General features: G+C 27.3%; 1 long non-coding RNA gene across 2 annotated transcripts; it reads left to right on the forward strand.

Annotated features, from left to right (window-relative positions):
• The first annotated feature begins 1,069 nt into the window (after positions 1 to 1,069).
• LOC105845932 (uncharacterized) lies at positions 1,070 to 12,577 on the forward strand. 2 transcript variants are annotated; one of them, XR_010638802.1, is made up of 4 exons: positions 1,070 to 1,225; positions 3,235 to 3,296; positions 11,735 to 11,881; positions 12,159 to 12,577. It is a non-coding gene; the product is annotated as an uncharacterized LOC105845932 (long non-coding RNA). The 2 variants fall into 2 exon arrangements; XR_010638801.1 differs by lacking the exon at positions 1,070 to 1,225 and adding an exon at positions 3,094 to 3,154.
• Positions 12,578 to 20,563: the final 7,986 nt, after the last annotated feature.

Raw genomic sequence — 20,563 nt, forward strand, 5'->3', positions numbered from 1 at the left:
TAAAAAAATGTTATTAACCTTTTTAATAAGAAATTTGTTTTAGACCTGTATTGAAGCCAATCTAATAATGGGTTGTTTCATCGAAGTATTTAAAGTTAAAAAAAAATACTACTCAAGTTCGTTTTATGTTTGTCGAGCGCTTGTGGTGACAGATTTTAATTTTTATATTCAATAGATAGCAAATAAAACGTGATTATCTTCACGTCAATTTTTATCTTTAAAAACGCATGATTTTATTTGTCAAAAATATAACGTAGTTGGCAAAAATATAACGTGAAGCAAAACTTTTTTCATAAAAAGAAATACCTTAATTACCTTAGGTAATTTTAGTTAACAATATAAAAGTGTAAGCTTTACGATTTTTTTTAACGATTTTAGCTATTTTTTATGAAAACTCATTGTAAAAGTCTTTAACTATCAAAAGACATGATGAATAAACAAAGGAAAACAAATTAAAATCTTCACAAGGTAAAAAAAAGTCAATGACAAGTTTTTTATTTTGGCAAATATACTTAAAAAAACAAGTAGTTCGGTTTAATTAAGTACATTTACTAAACATGTCTTATGTCTAAATATGACTGGTATTCAACTCTCTGTTTTTTACTTATTCTCTTATTTTATTATGAATCAATTAAATTTTTCATTATTGTTTTCTACTCTCCATTATTTAAATTTTTTTAATTTACCGCCTGAAATTAAAAACTACAAACTTGAGAGCTAAAGCATAATATTACAATGTTTACTTGTTATGATAACAATAATTTAGACAGTTTCACATTATAAAAGATCTTAAGATTTTTAAAGTTGAAAATTTCTTTAGTTAATTTAAATATATTTAGTTTATTATTAATTCATGAATGTATGAATGTATGTAAGTATGTATGTATGTATGTATGTATGTATGTATGTATGTATGTATGTATGTATGTATGTATGTATGTATGTATGTATGTATGTATGTATGTATGTATGTATGTATGTATGTATGTATGTATGTATGTATGTATGTATGTATGTATGTATGTATGTATGTATGTATGTATGTATGTATGTATGTATGTATGTATGTATGTATGTATGTATGTATGTATGTATGTATAAATGTATGTATGTATGTGTGTATGTATGTTTGTATGCATTTTTTAAGAAAAAACATAAAAAAAATTAATTTAAATATACAGCATATTTTGCAAAAATATTAGAATAATGGAACCAGACGTCAAAAGTAAGTTCAGTAATTTTGTTAATTTCCATATTATTAAATTTGTAAATTTAACAATTTCGATAATTTTGTCATTAACTCATTTGTTACTTTAGTTAATATATTTTTTTAACAAAATGTATTAATTAAATTAACAAAATAAACAAAAATAAAATACTTTTTTGATTCTTTAGCGATTTAAACTTCGTTTGTCAGAACACTGAAAGTATTATAAATTAATTTCGGCAGTTTTCCTTTGGCTCGCTATAAATGCTATTTTTTTGTCTTAAAGGCAATCGTCTAAAACGTCTTAGAGCATCTCTTAAACGTACTTTGAAAAGGTTTTTGTCTCGATTTATCAATAAATTCTTTGCTTACGGTTAATACTTACTTATTTCAAAAGTACTTAAGTACATTTGAAATAATATAATTAATACAAGAGCACAATTGAAATAGCAACTTGGCAGAGCGAAATTGAAAATGTATCAAATTGTTTATTGATTTTTAGCTACATATACAATTTCCACTTTCTTGTTATATATATTTATCTTTGTTGGCTTTTAATTTATCTGATCACAGTTTTGCTCATCTACTTAACTTATTGTTTTTTTAATGCGATGAAAGTATTTTGAGCAGTTTGTCAAAGAAAAGGTATTCTGATTTTGAATTTGTATTCAAATTCAAAACTTAAATTCTTAAGACAATCTGATAAATTAGTTTTACAGAGTTTATCAATAATGCTGTAATAATACCGTTAAGGTAATTTGCTTACAAAGAGAATTTTTGCCAAAAACCCTTTTATTAGCTACTGTTGTTATTTAATAAAAGCTATGTTATGATTAGTTTTATTAAGAATAACGATTAGTTTTAAATTTTATAAATACTTAACTGTTTATCACTACCCTCTCTTTCGCGCGACGTTTACGTTTTAAGTGACGTCGTAACTTAGGAGTGCATGTAGTTAAAAACTTGTTTTTTTTTTTTGCATAATTTCATGAAAATAAAAAATAAAATCAAAAAGAAGAAATTTCAGGTCTTTTTCCGCCATTTTGTCTTCTTCCACCAATAATTTTTTCTGTTATCGAAGGTTATTGAAAGTGCAATTTCGTTAATGTAATTTTATCAATGTTTTTTTTAACAAGTACCATTATTTAACTTAAACCAAATTAAAATTTTACTAATAGGAGCATTTAAATAAGTGCATATATAGATTAAAACATTTTTCATTGACTTATCGAGACTAGTAATAGTAAAAGTGCAACCACAAAAAACAAAATCATCGAAATAAATGTTATCAACAAAGATGATTTGCGAAGATTTATCAAGATTTCATCTATTTATCAAAATTGTTTGTTTGTAAACTATTTATAGATTAGGGTGACATGAAATACTAAATACTCCTGAAAATTTTGATTTAAATTAATATAGAGCTGAGGTCGAGTTTAATGCATCTTGTCTTTTATTTGTATTTTAGTTGAAAAAATATCAGAAAAACAACATTTTAGTAGAAAAGTTATCACTAAAATAACATCTAAGTTATAAAAAATTATCACTAAATCAACATTTTCAACATTATTTATCTAATAAAACAATGTTATTACCCTGATTTTTAAACCATTTTTACTTTGTAAGCTAAAACAATTGTTATGATGAGAAAAGAAGTCAAAAATATAACAATAAACTTTAAAAACAAACTTTAAAACGTGGGATAAACTAAAAATAAGTTAAATTTACTTAAACTTTTTGAAGTTTTTTGAAATTTTATATATTTTTAGTTCGTAAAAAGGATTTATCAAAGCTGATATGTTTTTTTTGCAACAGACAACTAAAATTTCAAATTTTAGTTCATAAATGAAATATTGTATGTTCTTAATAAAAAAGTTGTTTTTTGCAAAACGCCAATAAATATGCAAGTCGAGGGCAGTGGAGGGAGTCTGGGCTTACTAAAAAAAAGTAACAAACAAAATTTTAAACTTTATTCTACATTAGGTTTTTTATCATCGGATTTTTGTAATCTTTTTTTTTTAAATAAGATGAACCACCTCCTTATTCCGAAGCCATACAAGTTCAAGTGCTGCAACCAGTAGTTGGAAATGTAAGTAATTTTACTTAGTAAATTTCAAACTAAACAGAGTTTATTTACAAAGAAAAGGGTTAAAACTAAAACAGGGTTTGTATACAATTGAACTATCTGAACCTACAAACTTTAAGATTTACGTTTACTTCTATAGTTAATATAAGTTTTTTAAACTTGTATTTTAAAATTAAAAATTGTTATATTTTGTAAAGACGTATTTAATATTGAACTATAATAATAAAAAGGTATTATAGTTTGTCAAATAGTATTGAAAAAATGTCTAGTTTTGTTATCTAATACTTAATAATATATCTTGGCATTTATAAAGTAAATTTATATGATCTATTTTTTTATTGAAGATTTTGCTTAAAAGTTACTGGTAAAAACAATAAAAATGAATTTTAATTACTTAATTAAATAAATTTAGTATAATAAATATTTAAATAGTATTTAAACTCAAAACTTACCCGAGCATTTATTATTTAATGCAATTACTTTATTAAAAAAAAATTTACATAAAAACAGTGCAAAAATCACTCAGACCATCAATAATTATTAAAAATAATATAATGTAAAAAATAAAATTAAAAGCTAAATATAATTTGATGTCAAAAAGCAAGACATTCAATAAAAAGCTACTTGCATAAAAGAGAGCTATATATACTATTAATTGTAGAAGATAAAAACTAACATTCAAACATAAAAAGACTATGGCATGCTCCGTTGGAATTAATTTTTTTATTCATTTTTATTATTACCCATTCAAATGTCTCGGTACAAAATTGTACCATCACTGAAAAATGCGCAGGAAGTATGTTAATTTTTTTACAATTTTTTCTTATAATTTTGACTCACATATGTGTTTGCCTTAAACAGAGAAAGTCACATGCCTATAGCTATTTCTGACACATTTCCCTAAATTAGAGCGATCAATAAAGTTTTTTTGTAAACAAGGATTTGTGAAATGGTTTCATTGAAAATTTCATATCTTTGGTTTAATCAGTTCAAATGTTGCTATTTAAAAAGAGACTTTTTTTCTGCCTTCCTAGTAAAATGATTCTGAGCATTTTTCAGCTTTAACCTTGTTTCCTTTACCCAGCTATAGCATTTGGTATATAGAGCGCAGTTTTTCATCATGTATACTTTAAAAAGTCATATACGAATTATGCTTCTTCCTAAATATTAATGATCTTCATTATTCGCAATGACTTGACTTCTGTCAGTTGTACAAATGGCTTCTGTATATAATGTAGTATATATAATCTATATATAATAATAGTTTATAGCTATATATAAATAAAGCATTTATGTTATATATGTTATGTTGTTAAAAAAGCTTCTTGTTGAAACTATTTTGTCTTTAAAAGATTAACCAGATGTGACTGTCATGAAGATATTTATATTTAGAACAACATTTCACTTCATACTGTATTTAAGACGCTATATTCTAGGAGTTTTTTATAAATAAAGTTTTATTTAATTATAAAGATTTTGATGTGTAAATCAAAATCTTTGCAATTAAATAAAACTTTATTTATAAAGTTTTATTTATAATTGATGATGTAGATTATTTAAAAGATGATGTAGATTGATAATGTATCGTTTATCTTTTCTGTTAAATAAATAATATATAGTACACTTAAAGAAGGTTTTTTATAGTTCTTTTACCTGTTCTAAATAAAGTTTTATTTGAATTACACAGAGATGAACATACTATTACTTTCCTTGCCAAATTAAATGCAATATTTAATATAAAACATTAACATTAACAACTTACTTACAAGTATAAGTTCAATCAGTGATTAGAAGGTTTTATCAGGTCCCAGTGCAATGAAAACATTAAGAAATTAACTCAAAATGATATAGTTATTGCTCCAGATAATATAACTTATACCTTTAACAATATCAGGTTCTGTAAATTACTATAGTTATCAACGACAATAACAAATAAACATATGTACATTGAACATCCATAACACCTAGAATATTAGTTATTGTTAGAAATGAAGAATTCTATTTTTTTTGATAAATTAATACTTTTATTTTATGTTTTTTTACAAAGAATGGTGAACAAAATAAGATGAGTTTTTTGAAATAACTGTGTGTTATGCTGTTCTAGTTCTATGTCGGGGTATAATAATTCAGACATCTGCACATTAAATGTAAAGTACTGTTTTTAAACTAATTTAGGAAGTATGGTAACTTAATAAGAATTTTTAAAGTTTTTAAACTAATTTAGAAAGTAATATAAGAAAGTAAGATATCATCTTTTCTAAAATGATTTTTTCTAATATTTTTGAAAACGTAGGAAGGATAGTAATAGGGTGATAACTATTGACGTTTGATTTTTCTCTGCCTTTATAAATTGGGATAATTTTGGCAATTTTTAATAGATCAGGAAAAAACTCTTGTTGTATAGATGTTTTGAAAACTTTAAACATAAAATCTTTCATACCAATCTATAACTGAGTTCCCGTTAATTCCATCCGCACCGATTGCTTTATTTATTTTTAGAGGCTCCTTTAAACTCTTGAGTTGATAAATCTAGGAATAAGTCATGGGAAGAAAATCATTTGAAGTTGTCAAAAAATCTTTACAGGAAATATTTATAGAAGGAATACTATCAGCCAGCCTACTTCCGATATTAGTGAAGTATTTATTAAATTCTTTCGCTCTTTCATTTGGTTCACTTACACTTACATTGACAATTTTAATCATTTTTGGAATGAATTTAAGCAGGTTTTCTGTTTCCCAGTTATTTCTTTCAATATTTTCCATATTTGTTTTGAGTCATTTTTATATTTAATAATTAGATTAGAGTAATAATTTTTTTTTAGGTTTTACGAATTTTTACAAATAGAGTTTTATAGTTTTAATATATTTGTAAATTAGCATGAGATTTATGACTCTTGTAATATAATTTATGACCCTTGGTAATCCAAGTGCTGTATAAGGTTTTCGATTTTAAGGTTATTAATTAACTCAAAGAAGCTAAGAAAATTATAGGCATTTTTATATTTAAAATCGTTTTGTTTTTTGTAAAACTTTGTCCAAATTCCTAAAAAATATTTTTCAGGGGTAAGGGTGCAAAATTGTTGCGTATTTTTGGTGGGAGGGGGGTCAATAAAGTGTTATGGATATGTTACAATGGAGGGTGGAGGGGGTCAAAAATATCAAAAACTGCGCGACGTAATTTCTGGACGACCGATTTTTGGACAAAGCGAATTTGTAAATTATTTACAATTTTTTTGAAACATGACAAAAGTTGTGAGGAAAACTCTCTTTATTTTATGCCATTATTCAAACATAAAACATTGCTGCCTAAGCTGCTGATGATTTACCTATGTGAAAATTGATCAAATTTACCAAGTGATCATGCTTGGTAATTAGATATAAACAAAATTTGATATAGAAAAAAATTTAAATATTTTTTATATTGATTTATTTGCATGGTTGATTTTTAAATATGTTCTAGAAAATCATCCTACTGCAAAGAAATAACTGTTTCCGTTTATGATTAAAACGGACGGCAACCTTTAACTAAGAAATCAAAAATTGTATTTGTTGTATATGAAAAGGAGAAGAAACAAATGACACAGTAGTGTTTTGGAAAAACAATAAAAAATTTTCACGTCTAGCATGTTTGGAAAGTGAATATTAATTCTTTCAATCAAACAGTGTAGCAGTAAAACACATGTTTTTAACTGCTAGATTGATTGTCAATACTTAAAGATATTTACTTGACCCAACTCAAACAAACATGATTATTTTTATTTACGATATAATTGTTTATTGCAAAATAAGTTAGGATTGTGTAATAACTTAACTAATGTTTACAAGCCTGTGTTCTTGACCGGTGTTCAACTTACTGACGGATGAAAAGTATAACTATATGGTGTTATATTTTAAAAACATGATGGCTAGCTATATAGGTAACAAATAACTTCACAGCGTGCAGTTGAGTTGTTAGTCATATATTTGTAATAATTATTAAATAATTTGATAATGTAAGCTAATTGCGTTAACTGATAACGTATGCTATCCGCTCATTTTTGTTTAAAATTTTTTTGAAAACTGAAAAGAAAGCGATGCTTTCGAGAAGTTTCCAATTATTTTAATTAAACTGCAACCTATTATTTAGAATAATCTTAAGACCTAAAAAATAAAAGACCTAAAAAATAAAAGACCTAAAAAATTAAACTGCCTACAGTTTAATTTGTTTAAATTAAATGCTAATAAACTTAATTAGATACACGAAATTCATGTTTAAAAAAAGATTTGCTTCAGGGTTTTAACAAACATTTTGCTTAATTATTTAAAAAATTTTATTAATAGTTTTTTAATAATAAATATAAATCTGAAAGCTATAATGATAACTTTTCCAAATTAAAAGTTAGCGCCGCAGAAGCAAATTCTTTTTAATTTTTAAAGCTTTAAAAGTCATTATTTTTGGAATCTAGCAGGTTGCAGCCTCCTCATTATAGCTTTTAGCATACATACTTTCAATTACTTACTTATAATTACTTTATACACGCAAATACATTACATTTATTCACACAGCTACATAACACTCATACATTCGTCTATATTATATTCATTCATACAACAACTCTAGATTTATACATAAAGCTAAATTACATTTAATCATACAACAATATTACATTCATTCATACAACAACTCTAGATTTATACATAAAGCTAAATTACATTTAATCATACAACAATATTACATTCATTCATACAAATAAAATACAGCTACAAATACATTAATACAAACAGCAACATCACATTTATATATACAGTTACATTACATTTATTTATTCAGCTACATTACATTCATTCAAAGAGCTACATTACCTTCATACGTATGGCTACTTTACATTTATTTATACAGATACGTAATATTCAGTTCATTCAGCTACATAACCTTCATACTACTCAACATTCATACAAACAGTTACATGTCATTTATTCAAACACCTACATTACATTTATACATACAGCTATATTTCATTCATACATAAAAATACATTTTGTTTATACATACAGCTAGATTACGTTTATTAATTCAGCTACATTACATTCATACCTACAGCTCTATTATATTTGTTCATACATTTACATTACAAATACACATGCAGCTACATCAAGTTCATACATAAAGCTACTTTGCATCCTTATATACAGGAACTCAACAATCATATACACAGCTACATTACATTTATTCATACAGTTACATCACATTTATACATACGGCTATATTCATTCATCAAGCTATATTATATTAACACATACAGCTACATAACATTAGTGCATACAGCTACAATACATATATACATTCAGCTTCTTTACATTTATTTATACTGCTACATTACATTCATACATTCAGATACGTTACATTTATACATACAGCTAGATTACATTTATTTATATAACTAGAAAACATTTATTCATGCAGCTACATTAAATTCATACATACAGTTCAATTACATTCATTTATACAGTTAGATTACATTTATACATACAACTACATTCATTCAAAATGCTACAATGCACCAATTCAAATAGTTACATAGCGTTTATTCAACAGCTGCATTCATAAATACAGCAACATTACATTTATTCATTCAGCTACTTTACATTCATACATGTAGCTACATTAAATTTATACATACCTTCCATAGCTACATAACTATCTAACATTCAATCGTAAAGATACTTTAGCATACATACAACTGTATTACACTTACTTCTACAGCTACATTTCATTCATTCAAATCTATATTACAATTAAATGTTTAGCTATATTACAATCATTTATAGAGCTACACTACATACATGCAGCAACACAACATTATACATACAGCAGCATTACTTTCATTCATGCGGCTACATCACATTTACACACTGCTTTATTTATACAGCTTACAGTACACCTTAAAACTTAACACCTTATATTTATCCTACTTACAGCTGTAAACTTAACTTAAAACATTGAATCTTCAAATAATTGGCTTTGTTTTTGAATGAGCCAAAATGGATATATTGTCTAAAAAAACAGCCAATGACTTCAAGAACGTTATCTACTACTTTAGTGAGTTTCAAATACACTTTTTACGTTTTTAGTACTTTATTGAAATGTGAATGCATTTTATTATTATCAAAAAACAGCAACAAATTAAATTTTGATTTGATATATGGTGTTAATTTTTTTTTTTTTTTAACTATTTTATTAGCTAAAATAATAGCTGCTTTCTAATTTTAACTTCTAAAAAAGCCTCTTTAAGATTAACAAAGTTTAAAAAGATGCCATATTGGGCAAGCTAAAACAGATTTTAAATGTGTTAAGTTTAACTAATCTAATTAATTTTTTAAGGAATATTTTGACTGTTTTTAAAGAGTTGAAAATTTCTCAGAAACTTTCAACTCGTAAAAATTTCCGGTTCTCTGGAAGTTTTTTGAAATTTTCAAAAAAAGATATGTTATTTTACAATTAACGGGTAAAATTTTATATCTTATTTAGGCAGTTGCAATTCACATTTTTATGGTAAAATATTTTAAAGTAGATTATGAAAATTTTAGAAAACCCTTCTTTGTAAAACACATTTTTGGTATTGTTTTGAGTTTTTTATGATAACTTTAAACTATGATTTTGAAAATTTTTTTAAACTGTTTTATCCCGTTATTTGCTAGGCATAGTGATGTTTATGTGCACCCTTATCCTTAAAGGTAATGGGGCATTTTTCAGCATATATTAAATTGGCCTAAAAGTTATTGAAAACTGTAAAACTATATATATATATATATATTTATATTTATATTTAATGATTTGATTGAAAATTTACAGTACTTTACAATTTTTTCTCGAGTAATGACGTTGTCGATTAAGGAAAGACAAAAAGAAATTGTTTTTACTAAAGTTAAACTACTTAAAAATATAGTTAGTAATAAAAATAAAGAACTAATTTAGAAGTAATAAATTCCACCGCTATGTTTAAATATATGCTTTTGAGACTTAAGTCTCACTCGCCACAACCTTGCTTGGGCACATTTGACTTTATAAATTAATAAAATAAAAAATAAGGGAATACGAATCCGTAAAAAGAACCGATTGTTTTTCTTTAAAAAAAAAAAAGTTCTTTAAAAACTAAAATTCACCCGACTAATTTGTGTCAAGTACCGGACTAGCCAGCTAAATTCGTCAAACACCGACTGTAATCACCTTCTTTCTGAGGGTAGAACAACCCCTTTCCCCCAACACCGTGCCACAAAAATCCTCTTTGTATAAAATCTTTACACATAAAAAATCTTCTTTTCTTTAAGATATTGTACAAAAATAATACAAAAATAAAACTTTTCAATCTTAAAAAGATTTTATTTTGTGAATATTTTATATCGTTATTGAGAGAAGTTAATAAAACAATTATATTTTACACAAGCTCAAAAGACAAGCTAACTCGGAAAACATCTACTTTTTGTTGTTTCACAAAAGTTAATCTTATTTAGTAATTTTCAACCCTACTATTTACGCAATAATATAAGTTTTTTTTATAATGAGAACTGAGAATTTAATTCTCTCTATAAGTGAACTTAAATTTTTTTGGAGAAACTTATTAATTATTTTCTCAGGACAATGTCGAGAAACATTTATTAGTCATTTATCAACATTTTTCAAACGTTCTTGTTTTGCAATTTTTATCAATAAAGTTTAAATAAAAAGTTAATAACGACAGGAGCAAGTAGAAGACAGAAGTTTTGTCACCAAGCCCCTATAGTAAGCGTAAAGTACTTTTTACAAATTTCTCATTATATAAATTCACAAATACAAGTTATATAAAACAAGTTGATACATAATTACAACAAGAATACGATAAATTGCAAAAATTAAATAAATACATACAGTAAGAATTATTGGAAAATTTCTTTTTTCACTTAAAAATACAAAATCAGATGTTTGACGCTTTCAGCCACTCTACTGCCAATCCACATGTGCATTATCAATCTCAATCAATTATTTAACAAAAAATGTTAGTTAAAACGTTTTTGTTCTAATTGTAACGTAACTTTAAGTTATTTGTAAATTAAATATTGGCTGTAAATGGGAAACTGTAAGTTGTTTGCCGCTCAAAAGGCACTATTGGTAGACCATTAAATAGTTTTTAATTTATATTTTATATTAATTATTTGATATTTAATGAAAGAATATTATATTATTATATTCAAAATAGTTAGTTTTACCCAAATCAAATGCATAAAAAAAATTTAAAATCGTGTCCGTTAATAAATTAAGGATGGAGCGCATTAAATTCTTTTTGTGTTTTTTAACAATTTGTTTTTATAACATAAGATAAATAAAATTCAAACTTTAGTTAATATAAATATATATATACTTTAGTTAATATAAATATATATATTACTTTTGGTGGTGAAATGATAATATTATATTACTATTTTAGCCTTATCTAGCAACAAACACTTTTATTCAACAACCTGCGGCATGTGTTGTAAAAGAGCTTCCAAATAACTATGGTGCAGCTGCATGGTTATCTTGTATATTCTGCTTCTGGCCTTTTGGAATTATGTCGATTGTTAAATCTAAAGAGGTTTTTTAATTTCTACTTACAGGGCCAACAACACGATTTTAAATTGGAAGGGCACAAACCTCATTTTATAAAAAAAGTTCTCTATATCTAGAAATTTCTGAAAAAAAAACAAAAACTTGTGATCTTTACTACTCTCATCAGTCAACTCTACCACCCCCCACCCCACCATAGTACTGCTGGCCTTAACTTATTAACTTGCATTAGATTCTTGATATTTTTTAACAAAGTTTTAATTGTAAGAGTGAGTTAAATTATACTTTTTTTTTTTTATTCTTAGGTCGATACAGCTATTTCACAAGGAGACATTTACAGAGCTCATATTGCGTCGAATTCTGCAAAGAGTTATGCCATTGCATCTGTGGTTTGTGGAATATTTTTAGCTGCGATAATTATTTTGAAATTTTCTAGGATTATGTTTTGAATAATTGTTTTAGTAATTCTGAAAGATAAAGGGACAAACTTTAACTAAGCTATTCAACCAATAATTTTTCTTTTTAATTCTGTTAAATTAAACATTTACTTTTATTTGATAAAATATTCATTAGAATTTAAGATAAAAAAATAGTAATGCGTTCTATAGGCTATTTTGTAACTTTTCAGTTTAAACTAATAAATTAAGATTTTAAAAGTTTATCATTAAAAAAAGATTTTACTTTGTTAAAGCGTTCTTGTCGAAAAAAATATTATTGAACATAACATAACTGTTTTGGTGTTGGCGTCAGTTCAACCAAAAGTTTTGCTAATAAGAAGTCGTTTATTAAGATAATTTTGCTAATAATAAGTCGTTTATTAAGATAATTTTGCTAAAAATAAGTCGTTTATTAAGATAATTTTGCTAATAATAAGTCGTTTATTAAGATAATTTTGCTAATAATAAGTCGTTTATTAAGATAATTTTGCTAATAATAAGTCCTTTATTAAGATAATTTTGCTAATAATAAGTCCTTTATTAAGATAATTTTGCTAATAATAAGTCCTTTATTAAGATAATTTATAAAATTTTGTTTATAAATTTGTTTTTATAACATTTTTATACCTACCAAAAACTTAATAACTCAAAGGTCTGTCAAATTAGGTTTTGACCCGGCAAAAATGAGGAGCAAGCTAAAAATTGCTGTAAATATTCTGTATGCTTTTTGATTCATATTAGAAAAATCGTCCAAAGTTAGAGTGTAGCTTTATCTGAAATCCAAGATGGCATCGAAAGTACAGTTTGTAATATCTGAGCTTGTAGATCACTTTGAAACACGATTCTTGTGTCTACTATTCCGTTTATAAGGTCAGGAAAATTGTTTCTGATCTTTTTAGTTTTTTAAAAATTAAAATGATTATCAAAATTCAAGATGGCGGCAAAATCGGCTTTAAAATTAAAATATTCAATATCTCAGCTAGTTGTGTATGCCTAATATATTAGCATGTTGATCAAATTGAAGTACAATTTTTTCGTCAAGTATTATGTTTTTCATTACAAGCAATTCCATATTTACAATTTTATTTTTTTGGAAATAAAAAATGGTTGGTAATATCATAAATGGCTATGAAAGTATAAAATTTTTAAAAGAAGTTTTGCGGCTTGAAATTTTTTATTGAGAAAACAAAGATGTAGCATACCGAATATAAGTTTTCAATAAACGTATCATACATGTTAGTATAAAAAATAACAGTTCATAACGAAGCCACGGTTTTACAAGTCTTTAAGAAATTTGCTTGGAAGAAAATCCTAGTGTATATTTAAACATTAAATAAAGAAATCAAAAACATTTAAACATGGCAAAAAATATTGAACAATGGCTTAACTACACGTATCTGATATTGTTACAAAATTATCATAATTATTTTATCTCAAACTTTTTATATATTTTATTGTAAATTTCTCAAATAAGCTCTTCATCTGAACTATTGACGTCTTCCTTTGCATCATTGTTATAACCTTCATCTTCATCAGATGTGTCATTATCATTTATGTTGGTAGGATTTGAGCAATCCAATCCATTAAATGACAAACACATAGATGAGCAATTAAAACCAACTAAATACCATATAAATATGTATTAAAAGTCGTTTTCAATCATTGCACATCAACTACGACGATTGTATTATTTTGGTAGAAAGTTTTGTGTTATTTTAATCGCCATTGTCATTATATTATTCATAAGACTAGATTTACTATTTTTACATTTTCAATTCCTAATGCATCCAGTTTTGCAGTTACTACTCAAAAGACGCAACAAATTTTCTTGAGCTGACAGCCGAAGGCTTGATATCTTGGTGATAGATTTAATCCTATCGTTAACCAACCCCACTCCAGTGGATCCAAGTTATGACCGCGCCATTACTGTACCTGATGGGAGACACGAAATGAATGTTGCTTTGCTCCGGAAATTATTGGAGGTAATACAGCTAAATCGAATGTTTTGTGAACTGTTTTAATGCTATTCTGCGAAAATACTCATAATAACGAAACTTATCAAGTGAGATTGACTTGGTTTTCAATCCATATAGTGCTAAAAAAAATTGTTCTCCAGCATGAGCAATTTCATCGTGTTTGGTTTGTGGCTTGTTATATAAATCAACGAATTTGCATATATCCACATTGTTATGCAACAATTTGAAGTTTTTTTTTTGATTGACGGAAGGGAAATAATGTTGAATAACATCCAGACATTGCACGCAAAAGCAATAAATTTTCTCAGCTTGTTTGCACAGTAAACTTTGTTAGTATCTTTACCAGGTTTCATCATGAAAATATTAGTAGTTGAACCTGTTAGTGCCACAAGTAATACTAGCAGATCTGTGCTTTCTTCCATATATTTACTGCAGGTTTGTTGGAACCATATCTTGACAAATTAATTGCTGTTTTGAAAATTAGTATATCCGCTTCTCTTGGTACCTGTTTAACATGAATTCCAGAATCTGGAATTCATGTTAAACAGGCATCATGCACTGAGGATTTGAAAAAAATTTGTTTTGTTAAAAATAAAATTTAATAAAACTGCTTTGGACTTACGCCGTCTGTGTTTTTTGACTTGGTATTAGGTAGACTATGAGAATAGCCATCGAAAACAATCCAATAGTTGTTCCCATCTTAATGTAGCACATATGATACATAACATTTATATATATATATATATATATATATATATATATATATATTATATATATATATATATATATATATATATATATATCTTTATATGTTACTGGTCTCATACGTGCAATGTGTTGAAATCCTCCATCGATGACAAATTTTGAGGCAGGTGTTATTTCGTCACATGGCACAATAGATTCTATTGCATTACATAGAACTACTTTTGAACTTTTTGCATTAAAAGCGACTCATCAAAAAGTGCTGGAGGCCTTGGTTCCAACTCGTACTTAAAACATGCTGCAAGTTCTTCATCTGTTTTGACTGTACATTTTATACAATTAAAGAACTGTCGAATATTAATAATTCTTTCTTTTCGTGAACCTTCACAGAGGTCGTCAAGGAGCCCAAGGATAAAAATTTATCCCTCCGTTATAAATGAACATTGGAAAAATTAATTCCAACTATTTTGTTCTTAGCATTTATGCCAGTTTCAACTGCTCCATCAGAGTAAATTTTATCATCGCTTACAATGCCGTTGGAAAGAGAGATTAATTCAGGTCGCGCTTTACAAAATGGTTTATGGTTTTTTATCCCTCCAATAAAGATGTCGGTATTGCGAATGTCGCTTGCTTGATTCAGCAGTTCATTGCGTTGCTTTGACGATTCAAAAGTGATACCGCAAAAATATTCAATACCTGCTGCAACAGTTGAACATACAAGCATACCGAGAATCCTCTAAAAAAAACCGCTAAACCTCTTTAACGTGTGAGCTTATCTGTATCTCAATAGATCTTTTAAGTACCAGCTCTATTGTCATGTCAGTCCAAATGCCGGCCCAAAATTTATGTGTTCGGCAAATGGTGAAGTATACGTCATTTGTAAATTTTGAGTAATCTTCTGGAGACATTCTGGACTTAAGTGATAACATGTTGCAAATATAAATAAGCGGATTTTGCATAAGGCAAGTGAGCTGATGCATGAAAATGTAATAACATTTGACGCGCACAATTCAAGTAAAGCTTTCAGTCTCCGGTTTGTTCTGCTCAAATGAACAGTCTCATCAGTTGCAGTTGATTAAAATATTGCACCCATAGCTTTGCAGTTAAATTTGAAGAAGCAGCAGACTGCATTGCTGCGTTTATTCTATCTAATATGTTACCAATGATTAGACATTTGTTGAGACTTTCTGCCAATAATATGTTATTCAGAATCTTGGAATGTAAGCTGCTGATTTCAACTTTTAGTAGTCTTTTCGATTGGTTCAATTAATTCCTGCAGTTCAACAACTGCCAGCGCTAATTGAGTCATAAAGTGTGCTCGAAGTGTTCGTGCATAGGCATGACCATACAGCATGTGAACCACGGTTATCTTTACATAAACAGTTCCCCAAATCTCATCTAATCCGCTTCCAGACATAATTTGGTCAATAGCTCCCATGAACAATATTATTAAATGGAAACCTTCAAGTCGAATAACAGCCGAAGATAGAACACCATCAATATCTGAAGTCGCAACTAATTTGCACGCTTTGGCAAATAGAGGCTGATTATAAGTAACAAAGCATGCCAGTTGATTAGCTTTCTTGCGTTTTTTTTTTAGCCATCAGGAGTGAAGTGCATATTGTACTTAGTTCTTCTGGGGCAATGTTAATTAAAGGCATTAATGAGACATAAGACTAATTGTTTGGATGACCTTCGATAGTGCTATATAACTAATTAAACCAGGTTTACGAGTTATTTCAAGCCATGCACCACACATAGACGGAAAGTCAAGTCGCAATGGTGCATCAAGAATCGACGTAGTTTGTGTAACCCCATATACGTCCTCTATAATTAGATCTCAAAGGCCTGGAATGCTAAGCTTGTTGCAAGTAGCCAATTTTATCCCAATACCTGAAATCTCTTTTGAAGTAGAAAGAATCTGTGGCTTACTAACATTTATACACGAACTGATTGCATGCGCAGGAGTAATACATCAAAATCCACCCATGCTGTGAAAAATGAGCATTTAATGCTAGTGTTGAAATTAACATTATCGAAAACAAACTGAATTAAACCATCTGACTCTATCTTATTGTCAATGCTGGATGTTACAACAGACTCGAAAAGCTTTGTTTCGTTATATGACGAACGCAATCCAATATTGGAAAGCATTTTGGTAAGAGTCTTGGATTCAAAGAGTCTGTGCAAGTATACACAAAACCCAATTTAAATGTTAAACAGAAATGATCTTGGTCTTGTTTAATATATAATCCATGCTCAAAGTGACACACTTCCTTTTTAAGGTATTTTTCATACTTTTTTTGTCCTTATTAACCACGTTTTTAACAAAGATTTGTAAACTTTTCGGAACTTGTTCCTGTGAGATAACCATCATATTCTAAAATTTAGGGTAGTGTTTTAATTCATAAGCTCAACAACGTATGTCCTCTCTCGAATAATTGCTGCAACTGTTTGAACAATCCAAAGTTGCTCATTATTCCTGTTCATTATCCGCATCTTTGTAAGTACCAACTATATGCAAAATCTCATGGCTTGCATGAAGAAAGCAAAATAAAAATTTTTTTTCACCTGTAACGGTTGTAATTAGCAATTCATTTCCAAAACGAGCTTGAAGTTTAATTTTTAAATTTTTCTCTTTGTACGGGTCAATTACAGGGGTAAGAAATTCACAGAATTTATCATTTAATTCGGATATCGAATAATAGCATTTGTCGTTATCACAGAGATAACCACATCATTTATTGAAAGACAAATTTTGTTCTAAATTAAGTTGACGCTCAGGTTTTTTTTTAATAACTTTCTCTACTTTGAAAAAATGCAACTGACAGATCCAATGATATCGCTGATATCTGAACTGAATCAACCTGAAGGCCTATAATTACAGTTATGTTGGTAGAAAAGTATATAAGACTTACGTACCTCTCTAAACAAGTACTACTCTAGCTTAGAAAGAGATTTAACGAATTTTCTTTAATTAAAAAATTTATTTTAGTAAACTAAAGCAAAAGTTTTTGGGTTAACAACAATCAATTATTATTGTTATAAAAAACAAAAAACTTCGAAAAAAAATTTCTTGACATAAAAAATATAATACTAGATGCAAGAACCATATTTATAAATCATCTACAAGCTGAGATATTGCAAATATCATTTAGATGTCATCTTGAACGTCATTTTGGATTTCAGACAACGCTCCAGTCCGAATTTGGCCGATTTTATCCAATATTAATGAGGAGTACATTCTGAACATTTCCATCAACTTTCAGTTTACTCCTACTTTATTTGGGTAACATGACTTTTTTGATAAATTTACTGAGCAATAATTCCAAGGTTTTAGATAGTTTACCTCAATCAGGTCAAGGTATTAAAAAGAACTATATATCTTAAAAAATTTTAACTTTAATACTAATACTGAATCTAGCCACCAGTCTTTAACCACTATATACGCACGTAGAAATATTATTAAAAATTCAAGTAAATAATATTAAGATAATTAGTTGAAAAAATCAATAAATTGAGTTGAATAAACTTTTATTAATTTTATTGTAAAATTCGCTCGTCAAAAACTGTCTTAATGTTTTATCCAGAGGCAATTTTCAGTTTATCTTTCAACAAAAAAGATTAAATTAACTTTTAAGTTTTGTAAAAATGTAGTATTATATTGTTTGTCTATACAATATTTTATTAACAAATTCATCACGTCTAAGCCCATTAAACTAAAAAAGCTTTATGTATTTTTTTATATATTATTTGTTGTTGGTATCGGTGTTAAACAAAAGATCAGTCAAAACGCATTCAAAACAAAAAATAAAAGGTTTTTATGTAGCTAGCTAACTCAGTCCTGACAAAAAAATCACATCTATTCAATTTTTGCGCTTTGAGCTAAAGTTAAAAAAGACTTAAGTAGATGTGTTTCTTAAATGATCGGTCAATCATTATTTTCCTATGCAAATTTTCTAACTCGTATACTTCTGACTTTTACTTAATATTTTTTTCCCAGATAGCAAGCTTCCATTGGCCCAACATAAGTCTTAACATCGTTAGTTTATTTTGTTGGACTAACATTTGGCCAATGCTTTTTTGGCGTAATATTTAAATTCTCTATTTGATTTTTTGCAAAAACCGTTCTATGTTAGGCCAACATTTTTCTAACGTATTATTCGATCCAGACCCGTAAAGTACGGATCTTTTCAAGTTTAAATCGATTGTTTTTATATTTACTCCTTATTTACTTCAATTTTTTTTAGTAAAGTAACTCATTCTGAAAAAGTGCTTTAAGAGCAAAAAAAAATTAATATGCCCACCTTTCCGCTTGTAACAGATTTATAAAATGGATTATTTTTTTCCTAAACGCATGTTAAGCAGACTTAGGAATGCAAGGGGCCAGTCGTTTGATGAATCCGCCCATGTAATACACACACACACACAACAGCACACACACAACAGCACATACACACACAACAGCACACACAACACACACACACAATCAACACACACACACACACAACAGTGAGTTGTTTTTTGATGTTTCTGTAATAAGCATTTGATGTACTCGGTAGCTTTTGATTAAATAATGATTTTAAACTATGGGATTTCCTTTTTTTTAATCTATATGCTATTATCTGATTGGGCAAAAAATTCCTTCTCTTTCTTGAACCACTTGCTTTTTATTGTTTGATGAAGAACATCTTCTTCAAGTTACTTGGATTGGAAAACACACACACACACACAACACACACACACACAACAGTGAGTTGTTTTTTGATGTTTCTGTAACATCAAAAAACAACTCACTGTTTCATCCAGAGTTTTTTTATTTTTATATAAAATGCCAAAAGATATTTATTACCGATTGGCATAACAACTACCTTTTTAAATATCGATGCTTACATTTTATAATGGTCTATTTTTAATATGCTAATTGATATAGTGAACTTAAACAATCAGCGATGGTGAGCATTTAATGACAAGAAGAGCAAATATAAAAAATGCTTTCAATTCGAAAAAATGACATTTTCAAATGCAAAATTTTAGAAGAATTTTGAAAACTATTTTTAAACTATAAAGTACTTTAGTTTTAGGTGTATATCAAAAAACAATTTATCATATCTTCAAAATATTTCTAATAAATTTATCATATGATAACTCCTGATGAATGTCCGATGATTTTATAAATTTGTTTATATAATAATAAATGTTAATATAAAATATTGTTTAGAAAACAAAAATATTGTACATTATATAATTTTTTTAACTTTGGGACTGTTCTATCATTCTGTGGCGAAATCACCCCACAGTAATCTACTTGGACAAAAGCCTATTTAAAATATATACCACGAACGCCAGTTAAATAGTTTTAACAAATTTATGAAGCTCTCACTTTAGCAGTTATTCTCAAATGTAGTTTCAATCAACTTCACAAAATCTTTAATAATACCACTTGGAGCAAGGGTGGCATGATAATATCAATTAATAAAATTAAACAGCAAATGTCATTAAAAAATTTTTTTTATGATTAGCAAAAAATAACCAAGCCGTAACAGCAAAAAATGCAAGGTGTAAAAAGCTTTGGCCAAAGATTCAAAAAGCCAA

Source organism: Hydra vulgaris, chromosome 06, assembly GCF_038396675.1.
Source record: "Hydra vulgaris chromosome 06, alternate assembly HydraT2T_AEP".
Lineage (NCBI taxonomy): Eukaryota > Metazoa > Cnidaria > Hydrozoa > Anthoathecata > Hydridae > Hydra > Hydra vulgaris.